Source organism: Dermacentor silvarum, chromosome 4 (assembly GCF_013339745.2).
Source record: "Dermacentor silvarum isolate Dsil-2018 chromosome 4, BIME_Dsil_1.4, whole genome shotgun sequence".
Taxonomy (NCBI): Eukaryota; Metazoa; Arthropoda; class Arachnida; order Ixodida; family Ixodidae; genus Dermacentor; species Dermacentor silvarum.
In genome coordinates, this window is record NC_051157.2 from 67,002,830 (window position 1) to 67,027,646 (window position 24,817).

Sequence of the window (24,817 nt, forward strand, 5' to 3'; positions counted from 1 at the left end):
GCATTTCATTATGGTCGTCTCTGAATTCTCTAATACGAGGATTTCAGTGCAATTGAGTGGAGTGAGTGAGTGAGTGAGTGAGTGAGTGAGCGAGTGAGTGAGTGAGTGAGTGAGTGAGTGAGTGAGTGAGTGAGTGAGTGAGTGAGTGAGTGAGTGAGTGAGTGAGTGAGTGAGTGATCTGAATGGAACTGGAAATGTTGACAAGTACTGTGTCACTAGCTTCTCCACAAACAATAAATTTTTCAGTCATCGAAGGATGATAACAGGAGGTGCTATAAAAAAGAAAAACGTTCCTGCAATAAACCACATTTCGTAAACGTGCTTAAACAGAGAATATAGACAAAAACACCAGCAAAACTACACGTTCCGCCCTTATGCAAATAAACACATGTAAATAAATTAAGTCAATCAAGCATTAGGAAGTAATCAAGCATAGGAAGTAAATAAATACAGAATGACATATCAAGTATTATTACACTGATACAATGCCCCTTTCAGAAAAGAAGTCTATTCAAGTCTTCAGAGCTGATCGCTGTAATCACGCGTTATACTGTGACCAAAACGACGTTCTTATGCTGAAAGAGCAATCATGAAATATTGTCGCGTTTTTCTTGAAAGCACCTCATTGCTGTTCAAACTTAGGAGAGCTAACACCTACAAAAGTGTGGGTGTTACTATGTTTAATTTTGTAGCTTTCAGCACGGGCCAAGCGCAGGAACAGCTATAGCTATCCATGCCTTTCGTTTGGCCATCGATGCCTCGTGTTTTACAGCGCTAACGTTTATACTTGTGGTTTCTTCCGAAAGTTCCCGAGGGTGTTTTGAATCGCAACTAATCTCCTCGTGCGTTTGAGGCTCCATCAGTGTTGCTTGCTTCAGAATTCTCAGAGTTCACATGTTAAGCACGTAGGTCGACGTCTAATCATCTAAATGAGTTCTGCTCCCGGTGGTCCCACATGACGTTGGCCAAGGTGTGTACGTGTCTTTCCCGTGTGTCGAAAATATGATTCCCATTTAGTGTGCTCCCCCCACACTCCCCCCTATGCACCCTTTCTTTCTTTTTAGCCGTTAACGCAGATAATGCAAAGGAACATGCGAGGGTTGGAGAGAAGTCGCTGGTGCTGAAGACTAATTAGCGAAGTCAACGGCGCACTAACTGTGTCAATTACTGCGTCGTCTTTCGTAATTATGCCGACGTGTGTTGGAACAGCGTTGTCGAGGCCCCTTGAGGAAATTAGAAATTCGATCGATGGCAGTGTTTGAACATTTAGTTTTCGCTGTAAAAGGAAAGAAAGCGCTGCGCAGCGATAGACACCGTAATAAAGAAAAAGAGAAACAGGTGGACGAAGGGGAACGGTGTTTCTAATCGCGATAGATCTCCAAATAGTCATTATTTTTGCGTTTCTTGTTGAAACGTTCACGTTCCTTAGGCTACGTGACATTCGTTCCTTTCAGCTGATTGCGATGGTATACATATAGTATATGGAGTGTCTAGAGTACCGTAATTGTTTCAATCAGTGCAACACGACTCTATTTCCCAAATTATGCCATCTGTTGTACCGACTGAGACTTAAAGGTGCCTATATTTACAAAATTAACTCATCTTCGCAGAATCACTACATTACGATATACGTCAAACATTTTATTTTACAAACGTAATCAAAGAGTGCTTGTAAAGCTCGAGTGATAACGAGTGCAATGCACTGGAGTCTGTATGGTGCAAGATAGTCCTATCAGATAATTTCACGTTCACTGTTGGAACGGTTTATCGCTCGCCCAGCTCAGATATTAGCACAGTGCAAACATTATATCAAATTCTCTCCGAGGCGTCAGCTCAGACGATGCTTCTCGGGGGTGATTATAATCTGCCTGGGTTATCTTGGTGCAATGATACGTGTATAAGTTCTGGCAGGCGCATGAACCTTGCGATGAAAAATATCGTGGACACGTTTAGTCTGACGCAGTACGTTACCGATCCTACTCGCAATGACTCTGTGTTAGACTTTTACTGTTTTGTCGCTCGCCAGATTTCGTAAGAAATGTGACTGTCATTCCGGGAATTGCCGACCATCTTGCTGTTGTTGCCGGTATCCGAAAAAAAAAGAAACGTGCGAAGTTTACAAGTATGGCTTTTTGGGCTAGTTGGTTATATACATCAGATGTGGTCATAGCGCTAGAAGACACGGACAAGAACGAGTGAACAGGACGAGCGGTAACTTTCAACTGAGTGTTTATTTCGAGAAACAACCGCATTTGTAGGCCCCCATACAGAAAAGGCCCAATCATCGCACATGAAAACTGGCCGCATCCAGGAACGCAAATTCATTTGTAGTCAGAGAAACTGAAGGGGAGCTGATGCAGCTATCACCGGCCCTCGCTATCAGAATGGCTTGAACAACCTCTCGCGTAACCTTTATCTACATTTCTATACAAAACAGAACACTTCTTGAACAAGGGTTTGCACCCACAATCACTGCAATGCACAGAAACATGACCATCTCGGTATCGGTTCAATTTTCGTTTGTGTTCTCTTAACATATGATTCAGGCACCTCCCAGTCTGCTCAATGTAAACTTTCCCGCACCATAACGGAAGGAGATACACAACATTCTTTACGCACGACACAAGAGGGGGGCTGATGATTCTTTTTAGAACCTGCGCGTTTCTTGGCAAACGGATCTGTGGCACTGCATAAGCTAAGCAATTTCTGCGGAGCGGAAATATGACATCTACTTTAACATTTCGTCCAAGCTTCTTTAGAGTGTGTGATACGTTATGCATATACGGCAACACTCAGCTGAAAGTTAGCGCTCGCTCTGTTCTCTCGTTCTTGTCCGTGTCTTCTAGCGCTAAGACCACATCTGACGTGCGACGTTATCTACGAGTAGAAGGGTCTACTTTTATGAGAAGGGTGATTACGATGCAATTTCTAAAAAAAAAACTTCGTAATTTATTTTCTGTTTTCGAGTACTTATCTGAGGAACATGATATGTGGGCATGATCTGTGCATGATATGTGGGACAACATTAAGAATATGTTACTCGAGCTGGTAAGTGCACATATCCCAAATGTTGATTCCTCACGGCTTAAAAAGCACAAACAGCCATCCCCCCCCCCCCTCCCCCGAGGTAACTTTCATTGCCGCTCTAGAACAAACACTAAACCATGCTGCCAGGTTCGTCTTGGGGCGGTACGGAAGGAGGGAGAGTTGCACTGCAATGAATTAAGGCTGAGCTCGAATGGGAATCTCTTTCTGCCCGCCGCAATAAATTGAGATTAAAATTTTTAAGTTCGATTTACGATACTAAAACTGGAATTGATAGGGTATTTAAATACGGAAACCTCATTACATTTCAAAACGTAATTACCATAGTTGCAAAATCCTTGAGTATCCTGCCAAGACGAACATGTATGCCAACTCAATTTTTGTTCGAACAATTAAACAGTGGAATAGGCTGACTGAAAAGCAAGTACATTGTGTGAATAAAGATGTATTTTATTCCTTGTTGTAACCCCCCTGCTATAGCGCCTTTGGGCGCTGCGGGGTAATTATTGATCACTAAAGAATAAAGAGTGCGAACACAGTGAGACCTTGAGTTCACAAAACCAGATTTTACAAAATTTTACGAATTTTCGATACATATTCATATATGACAAAGTGTTTTTTCTTGGGGGCGATGGGGAAGGCGAAAAGAAAGTGAGCAAGTTTTGGATTTAACGAAGTTTTCTATTTACCGAAATACCGGTCATGTTCCACCGACTTCGTTAAGTCGAGGTTTAAATGCAACATCCGTCGCCCTTTGAACAGTTCGATTGACTTACCATCCTCCGGCGCATCTGGTGCAGCTGGTCAAAAAGAGTGGAACGTGAATGAATGCAACGAATCGGTGAGCCTGCCGAGTGAAGAAAATGTGCCGGGGTTGAACACGGTTAAACCAAGTTTGTCGAGTGAGCACAGGTTTGCTTGCTTTGGGAAAGGACACAGACGCTGCAGTGTACCGTCAGCAACTAACGCATCTACAACTACACCACAAAACAACACACACACGCTGCTGGGTGCCGTCAGCAGCAGCGAGCGAATTAACCTTCATACTACGTCTTGCTTCAACGCGAACTGAGCGTCGAAAACACATCGCATACGAAGCTACCAGCACTCGGCGCACTTTGTCCACCTCGCAGATCGCTTTCAAGGTATGGGCGCCCACGTGGCGTACGCAGCAGCCGCCAGTAGTGGCAGGCTAAGTCCCAGTTTGACCTTGGCTGAACTTGAAGGTCAGATTTATGGAACCAGGCGTTTTCTGGGTTTGTACCTGGAGTAGTAGAGCTATCAGTGATTAAGGTAACTGTCCCTCCCCAAAGCAAGCAAAACCGTGCTATCGTTCGACAAATTTGGTGTAACCTCGTTCAACCACGGCAAACATTTTTTAGTGTAGGAGCGAAATGAAAAAAAAAAGACTTATTTTTCCAGATCAACGTAGTTTACACTGTTTCTTTTTAACAGTTTAAGTATGCGGTATCAATAAAATATAATTTACCGATAGATAGGTTGCCGAATAAACGCGCGGAGATCAACTAAAACCCCAGGATCTACACTTGAAAGCCAGACACTCTACCCACTATATGCCGCAGAGCAGACATGTTGAAGGCCTTTTGAGGTCGGTTATGCACGCATAATTTTCCCGAAGCTTCCGCGAACTTGTCTTAAACTTCTGCGCTGCTTTGTTTGATAAGAAATGGGGGCGAAATGCGAAAACACCCGTGTACTTAGATTTAATTGCACGGTAAAGAACCCCAGGTGGTCTAAATTTCCGGAGTCCTCCACTACGGCGTGCCGCATAATCAGATCGTGGTTTTGGCGCGTAAAACCACATAATTTAATTTTTTGATAAGAAATATTGGATGATACTGCATCTTGCTCCCAGGAAACAAACTTTAGTTAAGCTTTAAACCTGTCCCTAAGCCTGTCGTTTATCTGTCGATGACGCCTTCGTGGTACGGAGGAGCATGACAAGGTATCTATCCCTTTGTGGGGAACCAAGCTTTGTACAGGACCAGATTACGCGGACAACGTGCTAACCGTTTGTCAAAAGACCACAGCAAACTGTAGACCTATAGCAGAGCGCGCGAGCCGCTCACAAACTTTATACGCGCAGCTGGCACTGACTTGCATGTATAACTTTCACGGTGGCGGCGGGAATCCAAGGTGCACACAGGGTTGCCGGAATCGTACAATAAGTTCTATAGTGTTTCGAATAAAGTCCGGCAATATGGCTCATTCGATGGTACTGTGCTCAAGCCTGCATCTGTTTAAACCTGTCCTTGCGCAGCGTGAATCACTTGTAGCAAAGTGAAGGAGGATGCTCGTTGAGATTTTTTGAATTTATTTAGTTTTTCTACACACACGCGTAGATTCGTTTGGAGGTACAACATGTGCATTGTGCGAATAAGCCACATATTTGTCTGCGTGTAGCCTCCTTTAAACCGTGGTTATTGCTGTCCTGTTTGTTTTTTTCCTTTTTATACCATGATTGGCTGCCTACATTGATAAAGACAACATCACACGCGTGTAAAGTAAATTATTTTGCAGAAATGGCATAAAAATAAAGTGGATTTATTTGTAAAAATACAAATTATGTACAATAGTACTCGCAAAAAGTTGTTCATGAGCCGTAAGTCTGTTGTCAGAATGAGTCCTCGCGCACCCACAGGTTTCTTCTCGCACTGTGCTTTGAGACAGCTCGAACCATCGCGTCCGTGCTTCACAGGTATCACAACTCCCAGCGGCGTTGATGCTTGGTTCGATGCGTTGGCACGCTGTTGCCAGCAACTTGTGCTCCCTTCGCTGACACGCTCACCACTATTCGCCGGAGGAACGGTTCCTCGTAAATAAATTTATAGCACTTTTGGCTCCTATTTTCTTATAATACAAGATGTAATTATCATTAAACGACCGTTGAATGCAATCAAAGTTCTCACTGCCTTGTCAGATTTTGACTAATAGCCGATTTACTAATTGCCACATACAGATCCAGATAACTACCACTGCAGTGTGCAGCTAGGCGCATTGCCGGGACCATGCCAAAACGTGACGACGAGCGGTAATCTGACTGATAAGTGCACGGCGACGATCAAGGATCCGATTCCCAGACACTGCAGGCTACTGACGATGATGCTCCATCTTCATAGCCGCTATCTTGTACACTACAGACGCACATTCCACACTCTGGACGTTCAAGAGCTTACTGGGAAGGCCTTCTGTGGCTGTTTCTGCTCCGCCTGCGGACAAGCATAAAGTTTGGCAGTATTAAAGCGCGCCATAAAGGAAAGAAAAAGAGTACCTGCAACACTCAGAGAAAGAGAGAGACAGAAGAAAAGAAAGGCAGAGAGGCGAACTAGAAATATGTTCAGCTTGCTACCACACATTCAGGCTTCGCGTAAATAACTAAGAAATTGAGTGCAGCTTAACCCTCGAGACAATGCTTTCACGAGATGAATTAGAAGGGACACTGTCTGCGAGAAAATGAAGTCAAGGTAGGTTGGATGCTCACATAGATGACAAGACAAATAACAATTCAAATGAAAACAGAAATGATTTAAATGTGGCAGACGGGTGAATGAGGCATTTTTTGATTAAAAAGAAAATCCATCTGAAGTCGCAGATTGCTGCGAAGTATGAACATGGCTCTTAGTGACTAGTAATAAAGCAAAATGAAAAAGCAACACTCTTCGCAGGATTTTCTTACTTTATTCAGCAATGAATCTCTCAACATTCATAGGGAGGCTGCTAAGTTAGGGACGTCACAGACTCGTCATTAAACGTTATCAAAGCGATTACGCAGTTTAATAACGTCATGTTAAAAAAGCAAAATAAGGAAGGACTTCCATCAAGTTTAATCGTGGACAGTAAATGCAGGAGTTTCAACCTTGGCATCATAAGTGACATCAATCGAAATAAATCCACGCAAAAATGAAGGAAGAACTGTATCAAGCGACCTCTCTCAAAGTCTGTAAGTCACAAACGCGTAGAGTGTTAAAAGTAAAGCAAACGTTAATTACGTAATACTCGACTCAGCGTGTTTGATCGCAGTTATGCTTGTAAACAGGCAGAAATTCGTGATATGGAAATTAAGGCCGATTTGCGTAGCATAGTTTAGGCTACAGATGACAAGCGATTAAAAAAAAAAAACACGGGAAAGAGTAGGGCACTCACATACTGCTAAGTCCATGTCCTGAATATTGCGTTTTGTCTAAGCGTTGGTTGTCCGAAATTTGAAAGCAAGCCTTGATTGCCGTAAGAAATCGCTGATACATACCGGAAAAACCATCTCGGTCTTGGCTGCGTAGGTGCAGGGCGTTGATTTTCCATTGAAATGCCCGCAGCAAAAACGGGCGTCTGGATCATCGGATGATGGCCAAATGTGGTTCAAAAAGTCTTGGCCACCATCCCCCCAGTCCCAGAAGCGTGCACGGCGGTTGAAGATGGCTCGGGCTGCTGAAAGAGCACGGGCCCTGCGGTACACGTTCAAAAGGAAAACAATCAGTTTGCACTGAGTGCATGGTGGTTTACAATGGATAGAAGTGCAGACGCATAAATTTGCAACCGCATGAAGCCAACAGAAGATGAACTTAGAAAACACATAGAGATAACTGTTCTTTCGACCGTATTTACTAGAATTTAGGCGAATACCTTTCTGTAAGAAATGATATACAAAGTTGATGGTCGACCTAGATTCAAGCTGCGGTTTGACCGCAACCAAAAGACACTTCCGGCCGCAGGAAGCTCGGTCGCAGTCGATGGGAAATTAATCGCTGATTTTATGAGGACACAAACGCGAGCGGGAGTGTTTGTAACGACGAATCCCAAAGGAGGCGAAAGCGAAGGAAGTCTCGAATATTCAGTGCGTCGTTCGAAACAAGTTTCAACTGTCCATTTCTTCAAGCCTTCGACATGACCACTTCGCTTAGATAGTCGAATACGTTGCGGCGGCAAGATATGAAATTCCGGGCGATACGATAATGTGAGCCTTCCGGAAGTGCAACATCTCGGACATGTTGCGTGTTGTTTTCGCAGTTCAATACTTTTTTTCATCCTGGATTATATACGACCGTTAATCGCATATAAGGCTGGTGAGTTATCTGCGCACGTTGCGAGCCTGGAAAAGGCGACTGCTATTCTCAGTGATATAAACAGCTGCACGAATGCTGTTTAAAAACATTAGCAGACCTCGGACGTTCCTTTTTTTTTAACGATTGACTCTGATTCCTATATAAAAAAATTGCCAGGTAGATTTAAAAGTAAAATTTTGAAAGTTATAAATATATTATTCTGGGCTTTTGAAGGTAACCAACAACTGTTATTGCGTTTGGCTTCTTTTACAAACTTTGGTAAAGAGCGCGGTCTGTAATTTTATGTAGCAGAGTCCTGTGAATAAAGGTTGAACAAGGCGCTGAACCTTTGAAGTTCTAGAAGTATTGTATTAGGATTTCCTTGGCGCGGCAGCTACGATGGCTCTTATAGTTTAAACTTATTCCTTTAACGGGCACTTTCAAAGCGTTTACTTACCTCATCATCGTCACAGTCTTATCTCTGCGACGAGAAACGCCTCGCGTGCATGTCACACTCGGCTTCGGACGTCTCGTGGCTCTCAATGGAGAAATCTGCGCTCCCTTTGTGTGAGTCAAGCTCCGCTTGCTTCAGTCCATCTGTGTACCTGGCCAGGACAGCGCAACAAACAACCTTTACGGACAAGAACGCGTGGCGGCTTCCGTACATGACAATTTCATGTTCACAAGTCATACAAGATAGGCTGGAGCGAACTGCTAACAAGAATCTGCGTTTATACCTTAGCATGCGCTTGGCGTTTTCGAGAACAATCCTGGTGTATTTGTTGACCGAGGACTTTCAAATAATGTTTAGTTGGCATGGAGCGATGCTTCAGTTTTTAACGAAGGCAACACTACGAAGAAAGAGCCTTAGCCGTCAAGCGCCTGAGTTCATATCCGGGTTTTTTACACATTTGTAAAGGCGCTTGACAATTAAATGTTTTTGAGTCGTGCCATGTAGTTAAGGATCACCTGTGGCGACTGCGTCTATACATCTGAGCTAACGCGCGTGACTTCGAATGCGTGTTGCTTTGTAACTCCCCGTTCCCCTTCCATTCCTGTAGTCCGTCTATTCATACTTAGCTTAGTTTGCAGATACCCTTTTACATTAGGATGAGATTAGAATATCTCCCATACTTCTTCAGGATTTCGAGTGTTTTCCTCTGAGAGCATTCTTATACAGTCACGCGCAAAACAAGCATTCCATCCGTGGACTGAGGTTTGCTCCCATTTTTCCAGGTGGAGCTTACGAGACGGTAGCAAGCTGTATTATTTAAGGGATAACTTATCACAACTAAATGTTTTCATGTGAAAGAATCTCATTTTTTTTGCTTACACTATGTCAAATTTTACTATTAAGCTCTGACCTTTGTTACATTAAAAAGACACAGAACGCAGTTCAAACTCGAACACACCTGGACAGCTTCCGCAGCTTATGTTCAGCGTACAGCTCATCACCGTGGGTGCTCCAGTGTTTCTTCTTTGGCCGCGAATAAACGTAGGAGACATTGGTGTTTGGGTAGCCTTCAATTATGCTGAGTGCTTGAAGTGACTTTCGAAGGCCTTTGTACTTCTCTGGGGACGTGTATAATGGTGCTATGGAAAACAAAACGTAATAGAAAAAATCAGCACCTTATGCACAGCATTGCCACTAATGTTTAACAGTACTCTTCAAGCCAGCACAGGCGAACAAAAAAATTAACCTCGTTCATAGCCTAAAACATGTTATTTCAAGCACTCATGGCCCACAAATGGCAAAATTCATTTCATAGCCATGGACGCTGCCATTTTGCGGTAGACCAAGGAGTACTATACCGTAAACCTACTCCCAACTGTTTCTATTCGATCTCTGCAACCAGCCCTCAGCGAATGGTCAGATTTTTTTCTGGCTACCTCCATTTCCCCGGTCTGTGACGTGACGCCATGAAAAAATCGAACACTCGCTATTTGATTTGACGTGAGCACACTGGTTATCCATGATTAGACCGAACGCAAGAAAAATAATTATTTTCACTTGATTTCAGGGCCCGTATATTACGAACTGCCATATAGGAGAGCGTACACCAGTCATACAACTGAGCTTTTATGCACCTGGCTGTTCAATGGAAATAATTTTATGCCTGCACGTTGAGGAGAGGGACCCATTAGGCTGTGAAAACGTATGTATAAAAAGAGTAGGGAAATATGCGTGCGCTTAAGGGTGCAGTGAGCGATTACATATTTGACCTAATACACCTGAGCATACAAAAAAAGGAAGATCGTAATTCTCCTAGCGCAACAGGGCTGCCTACAAAGGAAGTTAGTATTCTCTGGGAAGCCTGAATTACTGCACCAGAAGGTGCAGGAAAACTGAATTATGCAAAATGAGCAATGAGTATAAGATATTAGTGCAGTAACCTCCCACGCAGAGAAGTGAACGTGTCGGCTCTTACCAGGCTTGGTATAAATGCTCTCCGGAAGGCACTGCGTGGACCCTAGCACGTGACCTTGCCCGTCTGGCTGCGCAAACAAAATAAAATTGAGGATAAACAAGCCAGAATGCATGTGAGTGTGCTCTAAACAAATCTGGGCAAACAAAAAGCGGTAGAAACTAGGCCACTGAGCTTATAGGCTAACATACCCGAGCAAGAAAGAAGAGCACATCACATTTTAAGCTCATCTGACTGTAATAAACTTGAAATTCTTCATTCCCTGGTATCGTACACGCACTTCAAATCACATAAATTCTTTCTGTGGGACAGATAAGACACCGTATTATCGCATTTTAACCTCAGACTCTAGCTGGTATTACTCAATAATTGTTACGCAATCTCCAAGAATTTGCCGGATTCGAGCAAAGCATTCTTGTCTGACACGTACATAGGTCGCATGCGAGACGGTCTCCCTCGCGGCTGTCGTGGGAAAAGTGGGGCCTCCATATTACACCGCAGTATCGAGGAACTGTGCATGCAGGCTGGCCTCAGTAGCCTGGTGCGGCGTGTATTGCTGAATACTCAGGTACGGCTCTTTTCGTCATGAAGGTACTTACAAGAACTACGTACCCAATTTGCTAATAACTATGAAATTCAACTAAAAGGAATATATTCGTAAAATATTACCCCCGATTTGTACTAAGAACATGCACATAATCTTTATATACAACTTTATTTTCATAGCGCTACAAGGCAAAATATTAGGCAGCAGGTTTTACACTATTTCTTTCTGCTAACAAAAACTGCCCATGTCACCCACGCACGTTCGGCCCCCATGGGTTTGACAGACTTGAGAAGGCATTGTGAAGGAGGAGAAGCGCGGACCCGTTGTATTGATTCCCGAGTTGGCACCCCCGCACACTACGATTTGCTCTCGCAGCGTGGGTGCTACCGTATTTGGAGCGAATCCGAGCCAGCCACTGTCGGGAATGCGCCCAACTTTGTTAGAGAGAATGCAGACCGCGGCATGCGAGACTAGAGCAGCGCAGGCTTCCCGGGGCGTCTCACTCTGCCTCAATGCTGTGTTGCTGAGAAGCTGGCAATACGGGGTTGTCGCTTGTTCATAAGGGTCTTAGGAGATGATGATGATGATGCGTATATGTGGGCTTTTATATCGCAAGGGCCAATCATGGCCTAAGAGCGCCAAAATTCTCAAGAGAAAATAGTGGCTCATAGCGGTTGCCCTTTTTTTTTGGGGGGGGGGGGGGGGGGGGGCGGAGGACAGACTTCTCATGACGACTCTACACTGCGTGCTCTTAGCCACTCAGACTGTATGGTCACGCTACACATTTGCCGTGGAGAGGACACACACAAAAAAAAGGCAGACATATGGCGACGACACTGGCCTTCTTGTTGGTATTTGCTGAATGAGTCTTTCAGAAGATACCAACTTGGCCAAAAAGCAGTTTTATATAGAGGCACGTTTGCAGTACAGTGGGCGCGTCTTTTTTTTTTCTTTCCGGCCTTGGTTCCCAGTAATTTGTGTTACAGCAAATCCGAACGAAGTCAAAAAGCAGTTGCCCATGGTCACGCCAGTCCCATCGGGCGTGTCAAAATTTGCTGCTGCAGTATGTTGGCGTAGGAAGCCTCTATGTGTATACTTACATATCCGTTCACAAAGCATCTGCGATGAAGCTAGCACTCCACTCAATCTCCTCAGAAGCCAAGTGTGTGGGTTTGCACAAAGCTACGCTGCACCCACGTCGTAGGACATTCCTATAAACACCTGTAGCACACTCGTATTTGAAGGCTTCTGCCTTCAAATAAATGACGGGCGGTGGTGCGTTTGCTACTGAGACCTTGCGCTTGCTAAGCTACAGATTGCGGGCTTCTGTCAGGTAACGAAGTTCCTGCAGCATTTCTTTGCAGCGTGCACAACATTTTTTAAATAATTCTAACCGAAGCTGGTACGAGCAGGGATAACATATTCGCAGCATGGCCAGGACGCCAGGTAAAATCCTCACCGATTAGGCAACCACGACTGAGGCGCGCAGCTGCTCATACGCGCTTCCGAATTCAAAAAAGATGGACGTACCTGCTGATGCAGCTTCTTTGCCTCTGGGCTTGACGGCCTCCGCACAAAAGGCACATCGTAAGTGTGCTGCGGCCCCATGCGTTCATCCATCGCTTCATCGGTTGCGCTGTTCAGACTTCTCGCGGAGGCCCAGCCAGACTGCAGGCCTCCGGTTGCGTACAATGACGACAGCCGACCTTCGCGTGTGGCGTAAGGCGAGGGGTAGTAGAGCTGCTCATGATCCACGGCGCGTCGGTGTTGCGAGGTCTCGGACTCCTGCTTGCTGTCAGATCCCTCCCATACGCTCATTGGCACAGTGTCCACCGACTTGGTCGTCTCTGTCACTTCGTCCACGTTTCCTGTGAGGATTGGAAATTGTGCGGTTTAACGTCCCCAAACTGCACAGTGGGTTATGGGGAGCGCCCTAGTGGAGGGCTACGGCTAAATTTTGGCCACCTGGGGTTCTTTAACGTGCACCTAAGTCGAAGTATACACAGACAATTTTTTACAGCGTAAGCTGTTATGGGCTCATTCCAATAGCCGTTTCTGGTCGCGATGATGCCGCCGCCGCCCCGTAACCACTATCGCGGGAAATGTGACAAAAAGTACCCGCTCTCCGCCGGGATCAAACCCAGGCCCGCTGCGGGGGAGTCGGACACTTTACCACTGAGCCACGCAACCGCTTGCTATCAGGCAGAACAAAAATTCCCTCTATACGCGCCCTGTAGGCCGGCGTGCAGGCGCAGACGACCCGAGCCTCCGCCAGTATGGTGGCGCCATCTAGTTAACGTGCCTGCAACAGCCGCGATGCGATTCTGACGAGGCGCGCAATCAACGCTATCCCGATGTTAGATGTGCGCCACGTATTCTGGGTACCTCTTCGGTACACGTTATGGCGTCTCCTCGCAAGGTACGAGCCGCTACTGAAGAAGCGAATCGTAGAGCTACGTGCGCGGCTACAACCAGGCATCATCGGGCTCAGCAGACTGCTGTGCAAAGAGCATTACAAGCCGCGGCTCGCCGTCGACGCCGACGCCGGGCGGGCAGTTCAGATCGCGTTCTCGTCAAAATCGAGGCGAAGACACTTTGCCGCGAACACCTTGTTGTACGTGGTGCCGAAATTGGAGCTACTCTTGCGCCACTCAACCAGCTTACGCTGTGACTGTGCTGCGTGTGCCGCGCAGGCCTGTGACTTTTTTCAGGGGCGAAGCTCCTTAGGGTGTGGGTCTGTCCCTCCTCTGTAGTATGTAGTAGTAGTAGTAGTAGTAGTAGTAGGTAGCCACGTCTACTTTTATGAGAAAAAAAAATCCGAAAGTTGTGTCTGTAGCCGAATCGAACCAGGGACCCCTCGCTTCTGAACGCGTGGCGCTAACCACTAGGCCACGAAGCGCACATGGACAGACGCACCACGATGGTAATAAATACCCAACATTAACGAAAGACTGCGCGTTTCTAACGCGTTTGTGTAAGAAGCTGGTGTAAGACGCTGTGGCCTCTCCGCCTTACCCCCGTATTCATAAACGCTGATGGCGTCGGCAAACGCGGTGCACGTTCCGGCATGTGTAAACGGCTGCGTAAGACGCTGTGGCCTCTTCCCCTTAGAGTACTGCCCGTTTCTAACGCGTTTGTGCTAGCGTCGCCTTAAGCGGGAGATGGTGCAATTATAATGAAGGGCGCTGTTATAAAATAGGAATGACGTCACATATGGCGCGTGTCATTGGTGGAAGTCAATCGTTCGATTTAGTGCGGCGAGACTGGGCGAATTACACGGAAGATTGACGGTTTACCGATGATTCCCTCCGGAGCTTCGCCCACTCATCATCATTCACCCCGTGGATATGCGGTGTTTTTTTTTTGCATTTCGTTCTCATCGATATGCGTTCACCGCGACAGACAATCGAAGCTTCGACCTCGCGTTGAGCAGTAGAACGCGATAGTTAATGAGCAACCACTGAGGGCTTCGATATTAGAAGCAGTGTGCTATAATACAAGACAATTGCCGTGGATTTTAAGCAAGTTGCAGCGGCGTTGTTGTAAAACTGCGAAGTTATGAGCTAGAAGAAGGCGCGTTTGCTCTACATATAATTGTGCTGCAGCCCTTGCACAGAACGCGCGTTTGTTCTCCGCCGTGCGTTTCCCCGTGAAAGCGCGCGTCCATCGCGCCCTTTCACTCGCACATACAGCGTTCGGCGGCGCGCGGCGACGATTTCATCTCCATTGACGTCATACGGAACCTCACGGCGACGGCGACGGCGACGGCAACGGCGACGGTGACGCCGACGGCAGAAATCGCTTTGGAGTGTTGCTATCGCAATAAAACCTGAAATCTGCGAAGTTATGACGCGCGTTTGTTCTCCGCTGCGATTACTGCCCTCAGTAAACGCGTTGGAAAACGTTTGTCATATATGGTGATTTAGATAGAATCTGTATTTAGGTTTTATGGTGGAAAATAAATAATTAGCCACTCAAGCTGAACACCTCGCCAACTGAAGCACTGCAGATCTTGGCGATGCTTATGCAGGCTAGACGTGCCATTTGCGGAATAAACCCCTTTTTTGTCTTACCAATTAGCGTTGTGGGTGAAACACGTGCAGTGATTTGTAATGACGTTTAGTTTTTTCGAAAATGCGTATTTTAACTGTTATCAGTGGGCTGTGCATGCAGCACGGACAGGTGGCACGTTGCGTGCGTAGAAGTAATATTTTGCTCAGATGTTTATGACACTATTTGCCGGCAACTAAGTCCGTTTATTTATCAAGCCAGAAAGACTTGTTTGGCCATATTAAAATTAACATTCCTGTGATTCCACCTAATCAATTTTTGTTTCGGAAGTATGCAGTGCGCCCTATAGGTGGCATTAGGCAGGCGATATGGCAATTCTGGCACACGTTAATCTTTTCTAACAGACATAATCTGATAGCACTTCGTCAGCTTGCTGGCTTAGCCAGCACACGCGTAAACAAAATTAAGAAGAGTTATTAAGGTGGCTTTTATATTTCATTTGTTTGTCTCTTTTTGCATTCGTCCATAATACAATTGAACATAAAATTACCCAGCATATATCTTGACGCAAAGCTTCCAGTATAAGCTATACAGTGTGTCCCAACTATCATGTACCAAGATTTAAAAAAAAAGAGCAATTGCGTTACTCGAAGAAAACCTAATGCATATTGTTTCCAGTACAGTGGAGTAGCCGCTAGTTTTTTTTTTTTTTTGTTACTGAGATTTATTTAGGTAATTGTAAGTAATTATATAACTCGAAAAGTAATGGCTTAATTATCAAAGTGTCAATGAGAAAATTGTAGAGCAACATTAGAAACTCCCGATACAGTTTTCTGTTGCTCAATACATGCTACATAAGAGTGTTTTTCCGAACGTGAAAGAAGCCCGCGAATACTCGCAAAGTGCCTCCAGCGGCCAGTCGCTATGAAATTTTGCGTGTTCGCGGGCGTCCTTGACGTTCGGAAAAACACTTTTATGTAGCAGGTATTGATCAACAGAAAGGTGTAACGAGAGTTTTACCAGGGAAGCTGTTTAAGCCAGCCGTAAAAAGTGCGCGTTTCATGAAATTATCATCATCAGCATTGGCTCGAGCGTCGTCGTCTTCTTCCGCAGCTGGCTCGTTGGCGCCCGTCGGTTAGCGCTCGAACTCGTGCTCGGCACAAGCTCGTGCCACTGCTCCCGCGTTTGTCGTCGTCGTCTTTTGTAGCGTTAGCTACACTGGCCTAGCCAAGCCCGTTTCGCGTGGCACATCAAGAGCCGTGCTGCGCATGCGCAAGGATCAGTGATGTCACACGGCTTGCGCACCACCGGAGCCACCGGAGCCGGCACCTCTCGCGCACTCCGCCGCCACCGCGCGTGACTCACCGCCGCCGGTCTGCGCATTCCAGAGGAGTGACGTCGTAGCCGTGGTAGACGCACTGGCGCCGGCGCGCGCTCGCTCGCTGTGCAGTCGCCGTCTGACACTGCGCTGGAGCCGCTGCGCTTGTTCTGACTGGCGTTTGCCAGTGTGGTATAGCCATGGAGAAGGAGAGCGCAAATGCTGCTCAACAGCGCAGAAGAACGGAGAAGCTTGACTCATCGGATCCCGAAGTAGTTGCCTGGCAATTAGCGGTTGAGCGTAGGAGGAATGAATACATGTGCCACATAATACGTATACCGCGTGTGTGTCATTGGAGCAGCAGTAAGCATGACAATCAAGCTAATCCTTGACAATCTAAGCAACCAGGAAAGGTAAGAATAATCAGCTGAACCTTTGCTAACGCTACGTATATCCTGGCATAGCCGAGCTAAGCCACTGCAACTTTTTCGACAGCTGGCTGCGTGGCCGCTGATCATTTCAGCGTGCAATTTCACTTCTGTCGTCGTAACGGGGAGGCAAAGCTTGCACTAGGCCTCGAAAAGCTCGAGTCACAACGAAGCTGGCCGATCGATTGCGTCTACTGGTAGTAGCTAGGTTGAACTTGGCTATGTCTAGGTTAAACTTGGTTGTATCTAGGTTGAACTTGGTAGCAACTAGGTTCGGCCTTGGCTATGCCTGAGTTGAGCTTGGTTATTCCAGGTATCTCTTAAGTTATGACACAGTATCGATCGACCGGCTTCGCTGTGTCTCGAGCTTTGCGCTGCCTAGTGCAAGCTTTGCCGTTTTTTTTAATGTGGCGCTAGAATTTTCTCATTGACACTTTTAGTCTAATTATAATATTTAAGAAGTTCATTAATTAACTGCAAATAACTAATTAAATTGTAATAACGAAAAATTGCTGGTGGCTACTCTGCTATACTGGAAACAATATGCACTAGGTTTTCTTCGAGTAACGCAGTTGCTATTTTTTTTTAAATCTTGGGTGCATGATAGTTGGGACACCTTATATCGGAATGCCATCGGAGAATCATGCGCTTTGAATTTGAAAATATGAATACATTCTCTAACGCAGTATATGAGTTATTTATTGGACTAAGTGAAATAATCGGCTGGCACTTTAATGGAAGATTGGAAGATGAGCCTGCGTCTCTAAAAAGCTCGACTCAATTCAAGCACTTGGCTATTTATCTACGAATAGAAGACCTCAACGCATAAGCGCACAAGGACGAAGACGGGTTTAACGTACACAAGCACTTTGTCTATTACATCATTCGTCATCTTTGTCCGCTTGTGTGCTGTAGCCTTCAAGTCACAGACTCAAAGGTCAAAATATGCAACATCATGGACGACCGCTAAACATATGTGTCACAAATGGACACAGTCAATACGCAGCATCGTCGGATAGACAGACAGTTACAGAGGCAGGGAGAAAGGGTACCAGCGGGAACACTTTTGCCCACCTGAATATGGGCGTTGCACGGTCGAGACGCGTCGACGGGAGAATACGTAGAACACGGCGACCGCTAGCAGAATCACTACCACGAGAGAACAGACGGTGGGGAGAATGATGTGGATGTGGCGGCGTTGAGACTCTACGGCTTGTGTCCATTGAGGAGGTGGCACGGTGCCTACAATAAACAAAGAGGTACCGTGTACCGTAGGAAAAAAAACAAAAAAAACAACGCTATCGAGAATTGATTTTTGCTTCAGGGAAATATTGCATACGTATTCAAATTACAGTGACTCTTCGGCGTCAATGCTATTGAACTTCTCGATGCCCCGTTCTAATGACACTCAAGGCTTCAAGAATCTATTAAAAAAGGCAGCACCCCTGGTCTTTGGGAGTGGCATACTATTTTGCAACTCATTGCTTTCGCTAAGATGCAATAAAGTATGTCCAATGCCACATTATCGGAAGTCATATTATTAACCAGCAGTTGCTGTTACAGCATGGCTCGCAGGAGCAAATGAGAAGCGACAGAATTTATTTGGCTTTTAAAGTACCTCTGTTTGAACGTGCGCAAACCCGCTACATCGGGGATGCGAGCATGAAGAAACGCACGCATGTTCATTTGCCTTCTATAATTACGAATTTACGTACTTCAGAATACTCTGAATATCTTACGAGCTTTTCCACAGGAAGAATCTACAGGGGCAAAATGCACAAGAAGTTCGTGCCCGCGGGTTGCTAAAGTTGTCGGATGTAAATGGACAGCTGCAAGAACGTTACGAAAATACACGGCTGAATAATGTAGTCTTCAATAATTAATTTGTCTCTTTCAATGATTCATTGGGTCTTTATTGATCTTGATTTATTTGGCAACATATAAAGCAATTTTGAACGGTAAATGCGGCTATACAGATCCAAATATATATATATATATATATATATATATATATATATATATATATATATTGGATCTGTATAGCCGCATTAATATATATATATATATATATATATATATACATATATATATATATATATATCGGAAACTGAGTGCTCCCGCCGATATTTAAGGCCCAGACTGGGACTGACTGATTGATGGTTTCCGACGTTCACGAGCATGACTATGATGATAACGGTAGTGAAGCGCTGCAAAGTTTTTTCGCGTACGATTTACAATATTGAAACGTGAACACAAAACCGCTATGCATTGAAGCTTAGATTGAGGTCGCAGTGTTCATAGTCGGCCCCTCGAGATCTTATAGGCAAACATAACAGCACGGTCCCTTCCAAGCACGAACATCACACTCACCACCTGTAAGCGTCAGTGTAGCAAAGATGTATTCGGCCTCCGAAGCTCCTGCGTCATTCTGCGCCGTGACGAGCAGATTGTACCAGGTGGCTGGAACCAGATCAGGGATGACCAGCACAGGTGGCTGCTGGTGGTCCGGAACCAAGTGGGTGGCCGTGGCAGGAGACCACTCATTCTGCGACTGAGGCTTGCAGAGCACGGCAAACGAAAAGATGGGGCAGCCGCCGCTCTTCCAGGCACCCAATTGAAGCGTCACCGAGGTCACGTTGCACAGCAGAAGGTCGCGCTCATCGGGAGCAAGTGGTGCTGTACACATCAACGTTTCTGTTAACTTACCCACGTTGATACGAACAGTAAGTGACATAGCTCTAGAGCACTAGCAGACATGTTAACTAGAGTGAAAAGTCAAAATCGGGGGGCGGGGGGGGGGGGGGTGATAGCGCAGAGATTGGGGGAGGGGCACAGTTTGCAAGGGGGGGGGGGGAGGCAATGTTTGCAACAATATTAGATAAGCATATGTATTTATTTATCCAGTTATCTGAATTACCGTACAGTTCCTTAGAGGCATTGTGTACGGAAGGGGGTGGGGGTGCACAGAAAATGTCAAGGCACTAATAAAAACATTCATGCAGGAACTCCTCTGGGAGTTGCCCAAGTATGCGTAAGCATTGTGCCCCTTGCTCATCTCCACGCAACGAACGGACCGACGAACGAGCGGACGGGTTTTCTCGTTGGGTAGGCATAGAAATGCTTACACATTTAAGAAATATAGCGGTATTAGCAATTCCATACATAAATATCAACAATAAAAGGCAAATAACGCACAATATACATAAGTGGTTACATAAATCTGTTACAATAAAACGAAACAAAAAGCAGTTTGGAGCGTAATAAAATATTAATAATAAATTAAGATAGCCAGATGTCACGCTTCATTTACGAAAAAAAAAAGCACAACAGGGCAGTGATAAAGGCAAGAGAACTGTCTTAGAAACACTCATAAAAATAAGAAAAGATGAAGACGTGCATACCGTAACGTTTTGCTAATACAAACGATTTAGTAGCTAGCGCATAACCATATTACAATAAACGCACGAATAAGGGATTCATAGAAACAATAACAGAAGACCCGAAAATAAGTACATAATGGAACTGGTAAGACGTGCAAATAAGTAGAATCATTACAAAGAGCCTGATTTGTAGATGACGAACCTTTTCGTCATCTTGCCATTATAAGTTTCGTCATCTTTGCCATTATAATGCTCACCGCCTCAATTGACACACCGATAAAGGGTTCCTCCCAGCAGCATTGTCGTCCCTCATTATCGGTTTGTAACAAACGTGCTATGTCGGCGTGGGAAGCGAGAATTCGTTAACGGCAACGCCTGCGCACCTGATCCATCCGTCTTGGCCAGGACTGTGTTGCTGCTGGGACTCCTGCCGGCGGCGTTGAAAGCGACTGCGTGGAACGCGTACTTGCGGCCGCAGCGCAGGCCGCGAAACGCGTACGCCGAACGTTCGGCGCCCGTTTGGACTTCCGACCACTCGTCGGAGTCTTCACTGGGCTCGGACTTCGACGTCATGGGCGGCTCCGCCTTGTGGAACAGTACAAACCCTGGAAACGAAGTAAACGTGCACATCTTACGGTTCGCTTTCTACACCGCTGAAGGGTTACGAAGTAATGTGTTTATCTCAAACCTAAGGTAATTAATATCCTTTGCAACGGGGCTACATTTACTTCCACTGGTAATGAAAAAAAAGTCTCCACCAGGGGTATATCGGAGGTTACGAGAACGAGCTTCGCTATTGGAGTGTACTCCCCCCCCCCCCCCCTCCTTCCTTGAAACATCGATAAAAACACTTGTGTTCCGCTTAGTTTTGCCCAGGATTGCTTGCGCAAAGCTTTGTAGGCAAATAATACGGTGGAGCATCAATTCATTTCACTGCGGGTTTTCAGGCAATTATTTATACACTGCTGCTATCCGTGTGATCCCTATACTAAGTCACCATGCCTTGATCCCTGACAGGCTTTAATTCTGATGTTGCAGCAAGTGCGCATGCGATAATTATTAGGAGTGTGTCGCACAATTTATCATGTCAAAAATGCTCTAAAATTTGATATGCCAAACTTGCAGTCTTGTTTCGAATTTATAATTTGAGAAAGTTGTCACTGAAACACCCAAGATTGGTTGTTATAGTTTGGTCTCAGGAAAACCTTTCTCAAACTATGCCCTAAGAAACTCCGAAAATATCAAACAGGTTGTCATTCTTTTATGCTCTACGACATGGATGGGTTTCCTTACCGTTTATTGGCTGGTCCTTATCTATATCCCAGCTCAAGTGAACGGATGACGATGTTGAGGAGACCAGTCTCAAACGTGGTGCCGCAGGAGGGTCTAGGAGCAGAAAATACAAGTATAAAATCTGCTAAACAATCTTAATTACTTTCCATGCAGTGGTTCGCGGTCGTGTCAAATCTTACCTGTAAAATTCTATCATTCGGTAACTCACAGCCCGTCGAGAAATTTTCGTTAAAATAAAGCAGCATACTTCAGTGATTTTATCGGCTCTGAAATTATTTACTGCGCTACCAGCAGTCTCTCACAGTGCAGACCGCCATCAAGATGTGGCAACCGCGTTTCAATTGCGCCGAATTAGAAAAAAAGACCCATGAAATTGAAATACGCGTTTGGAGTACGCTATTGCCGTAGTTTTATATGACCCCACACTTGTCGTGGCTTTTACTTACTAGATTAATAAACATTTTATAAAATGTGCAGTATTGCTTTCCAAGGTTTCTGAATTTTTTTTATTCGGGATTTTGTTCGGTTCAGTTTACTGTGAGCTAGAAAACCCAAAGAGCAGTTTGACTACAGTGACCCCTCGTGACAACTAGGCGTGAGCGTGGTTTAGTTCATTCTTTCAAGTGCTAAAGACAAGAATGACTTGCTGCTTAAGTGAACGCATAAACTTCACCTGTGATCATTGCTTCGCTAATAAGTGTTCGACTGATGTAGCTATGCAAGCTGGCTGTGACGACCTTGCAGACTGTTCTATGAGACATACCCGCAACGCGTGCGTCCGAATAACTGTACTTTCATTGTTATAGAAAGAAAACTGCGCGTACTTTGTTTTTAGAAATTTCTCGACGACCGCAGCATTATTGTGCCACGTTAATAAATTCTTCCGTCAGAATTCTGCCAAATTATGATCTAACCAGGACTTGAAGGGTGTTCATAATGAGAGCACCTTGTGAAAAGCAACATTCATCGTTGCCCACTTTCAACACGCCTATATGAAGGAAGGCTTGTGCTTGAGCTTCTTAAGGCAGACATCATAATTTGTACTTGGCTGTAGGAAACAAAGCAAAAGCTCACCGATTTCGAGCGTCTGTGCGAAGACCTCCTCTGAAGCTGGTCCGGCACCCTTCGCGTTGAACGCCTGCACCACGACGCTGTACCGAGTGTTGCGCCGTAGATCAGCCAACTCGCACTGCTGCTGCAGCGAATTGGCCGAGCTTTCCAATGTCTTGTAGGCGAACGAATCTTTGGCGTTGCGAACGCGGTAGCCGACGTAGTAGCCCTGCACTAGTCCGTTGGACTCTTCATCCAGCGGTGGCTGTAATAAACGAGTAAAAAGGAGGATATGTCGAAGGGAGAGTGGCGGTAGCAAACTAGGCCCGTGTTCATAAAGCGATCCGTACGATAGAGCAGTTTGGGGAAGCAGGCTCAGGCCAGTCATAATAGCTGACAGAATCTCAGTGATGATTTTCGATTACAAGATCGGATAATTGCAGGATCAGGATTAATGAATGGAGGTAATCCCGGGTCTTTGGAATAAAGTATTTGCCTGCAAAGCAGTTCACTAGGCTAATGACGATATTCAGTATTACTTCTCTCCACTGACTTTTTTGTAACTTTTATGTTGATGCTTTAGGAAGGCGGGATAGCTGCTGAAGCCAGAAAAACAGCGGCGGAATTCGACTGGTAATGCCCTCAAAGTTTGCAGCTAAGAGACATTTACATGGACTCTCCCGCCGCCTAGAGGTAGCGTTAAGGATACGTGTGGATGCTGCATTGACGCCAGCTGCAACCTGTCTGTAGGCTCCACACCGTCCGCCATTTTTCGATGCCAAATGTCCATTTTGCCCAAGCCCAGCTGCTTCTCGCAGATCTACCGCACTTCTTGTCCAAATGTCCCGGACTGCGCTTATCAAGGCGCCACTACCTGTCAAGAGTGGGGCTACACCCAAGCCGCCCACCTGACTACCATTAGTGGATGTATGGTCATATCCATAGTTCCCATTCGGACTTCATAGAACATATCAAATTATACATTTACGCATAACATGCATGCTCACATGTTTAATGCCGCCGAGCAAGCTTTCAAACGAGAAAAAAAAATGAGCCAGCGCTAGGGCATTGCAGTTGTATAACATAGAGCATTGGCGTGTGGTGGAAATGATGTATTTATGCATTATCTGACGTGCAACAAAACACTGCTCACCTTCCAGCTGACATGGAGGCTTCGAGAACCGGTTGGCGTTACCCTGATATCTCGTGGTGCACCAGTGGGAGCTGCGTGTAGTGGTCGCACGCAACAATACAAATAGCACGTTACGGTATAAACGAAACGCGCGAGCCGGAAACAACAAAACAAGTTGCAATGCACATTGTGCTTAGTGGTAATTTGTAAATTAAATAAGTAAAGGTCATGATAATTTACCTTCTTCGTCGGTTGTAACTACGAGGGCGTCGCTGCTTTCGCTCAGCCCGATGGAATTCTCCGCCCTAAGTCGGAATTCGTAGCTGGTCTTTGGTCGAAGGCCATTGACAACGTGCGAGAACTCGGTCGACTCAATCGCAGACACGTGCGAGTCTTGTTCCCAAAATCCTGGAATGTGTGAACGAAATTTTCTTGTTTTTCTCATTGTGATATCAATCACAAGAAAAGCCTAAGCGTAAAAAAAAATGCTGCGAGAAAAAAAAACAAAAGCTTGCAAGGATAACAGATGACCGCTTAGCGTACTGACGTCAATATAATGGCAAAGAATATGAGGATAGCGATGCAGGTCGCCACAGTCTGTTCGAGACGCTCACGTGGCACTTTATGAACGACACAATCAGGAAAGCATTACTCAAGACATTTTGTTCAAGTTCAGTTTAGGCTGCTTTGTTTATAAAATTATGAGCAGTACTAGGCCCATCACGCCTCACTGAACACACCCTAGTTCCAAATACGTGTGAAGAACCTGCGGCTCCTTATTTCCAAAAAAAAAACGTTCTTATGGTTAGTTTTCCCCCAAATGTCTATGTCAGCTTCTAGTGGAACTTCCGTCACCACGTACTCAAAGTTAAATCACCGAGGAATGTGTGAAGAAACGAGTGTATGTAAGGCTTTTTCACAGGTGCTTTTTAGCTTTGCTGTCGTTACCAAGGTGAACTGTTCAAAACTGCCAATAACGTGAGACTCGTATTGCTGCAGTTCAGCGTTATGTTCCGCAAGACCGGGCAGCTTCAGTGGTATAATAGGCCATGGACAAAACTCAGGAACACTCTAGCCACAACTGAATCTCACGCCGAAATTGTGTAGTTAGGTTTCTTTTCTTTCTT

General features: G+C 45.4%; 1 pseudogene; it reads right to left on the reverse strand.

Annotated features, from left to right (window-relative positions):
* Positions 1-5,589: 5,589 nt before the first annotated feature.
* LOC119448675 (Down syndrome cell adhesion molecule-like protein Dscam2) overlaps positions 5,590-24,817 on the reverse strand; it is a 181,265-nt pseudogene continuing 162,037 nt past the window's right edge.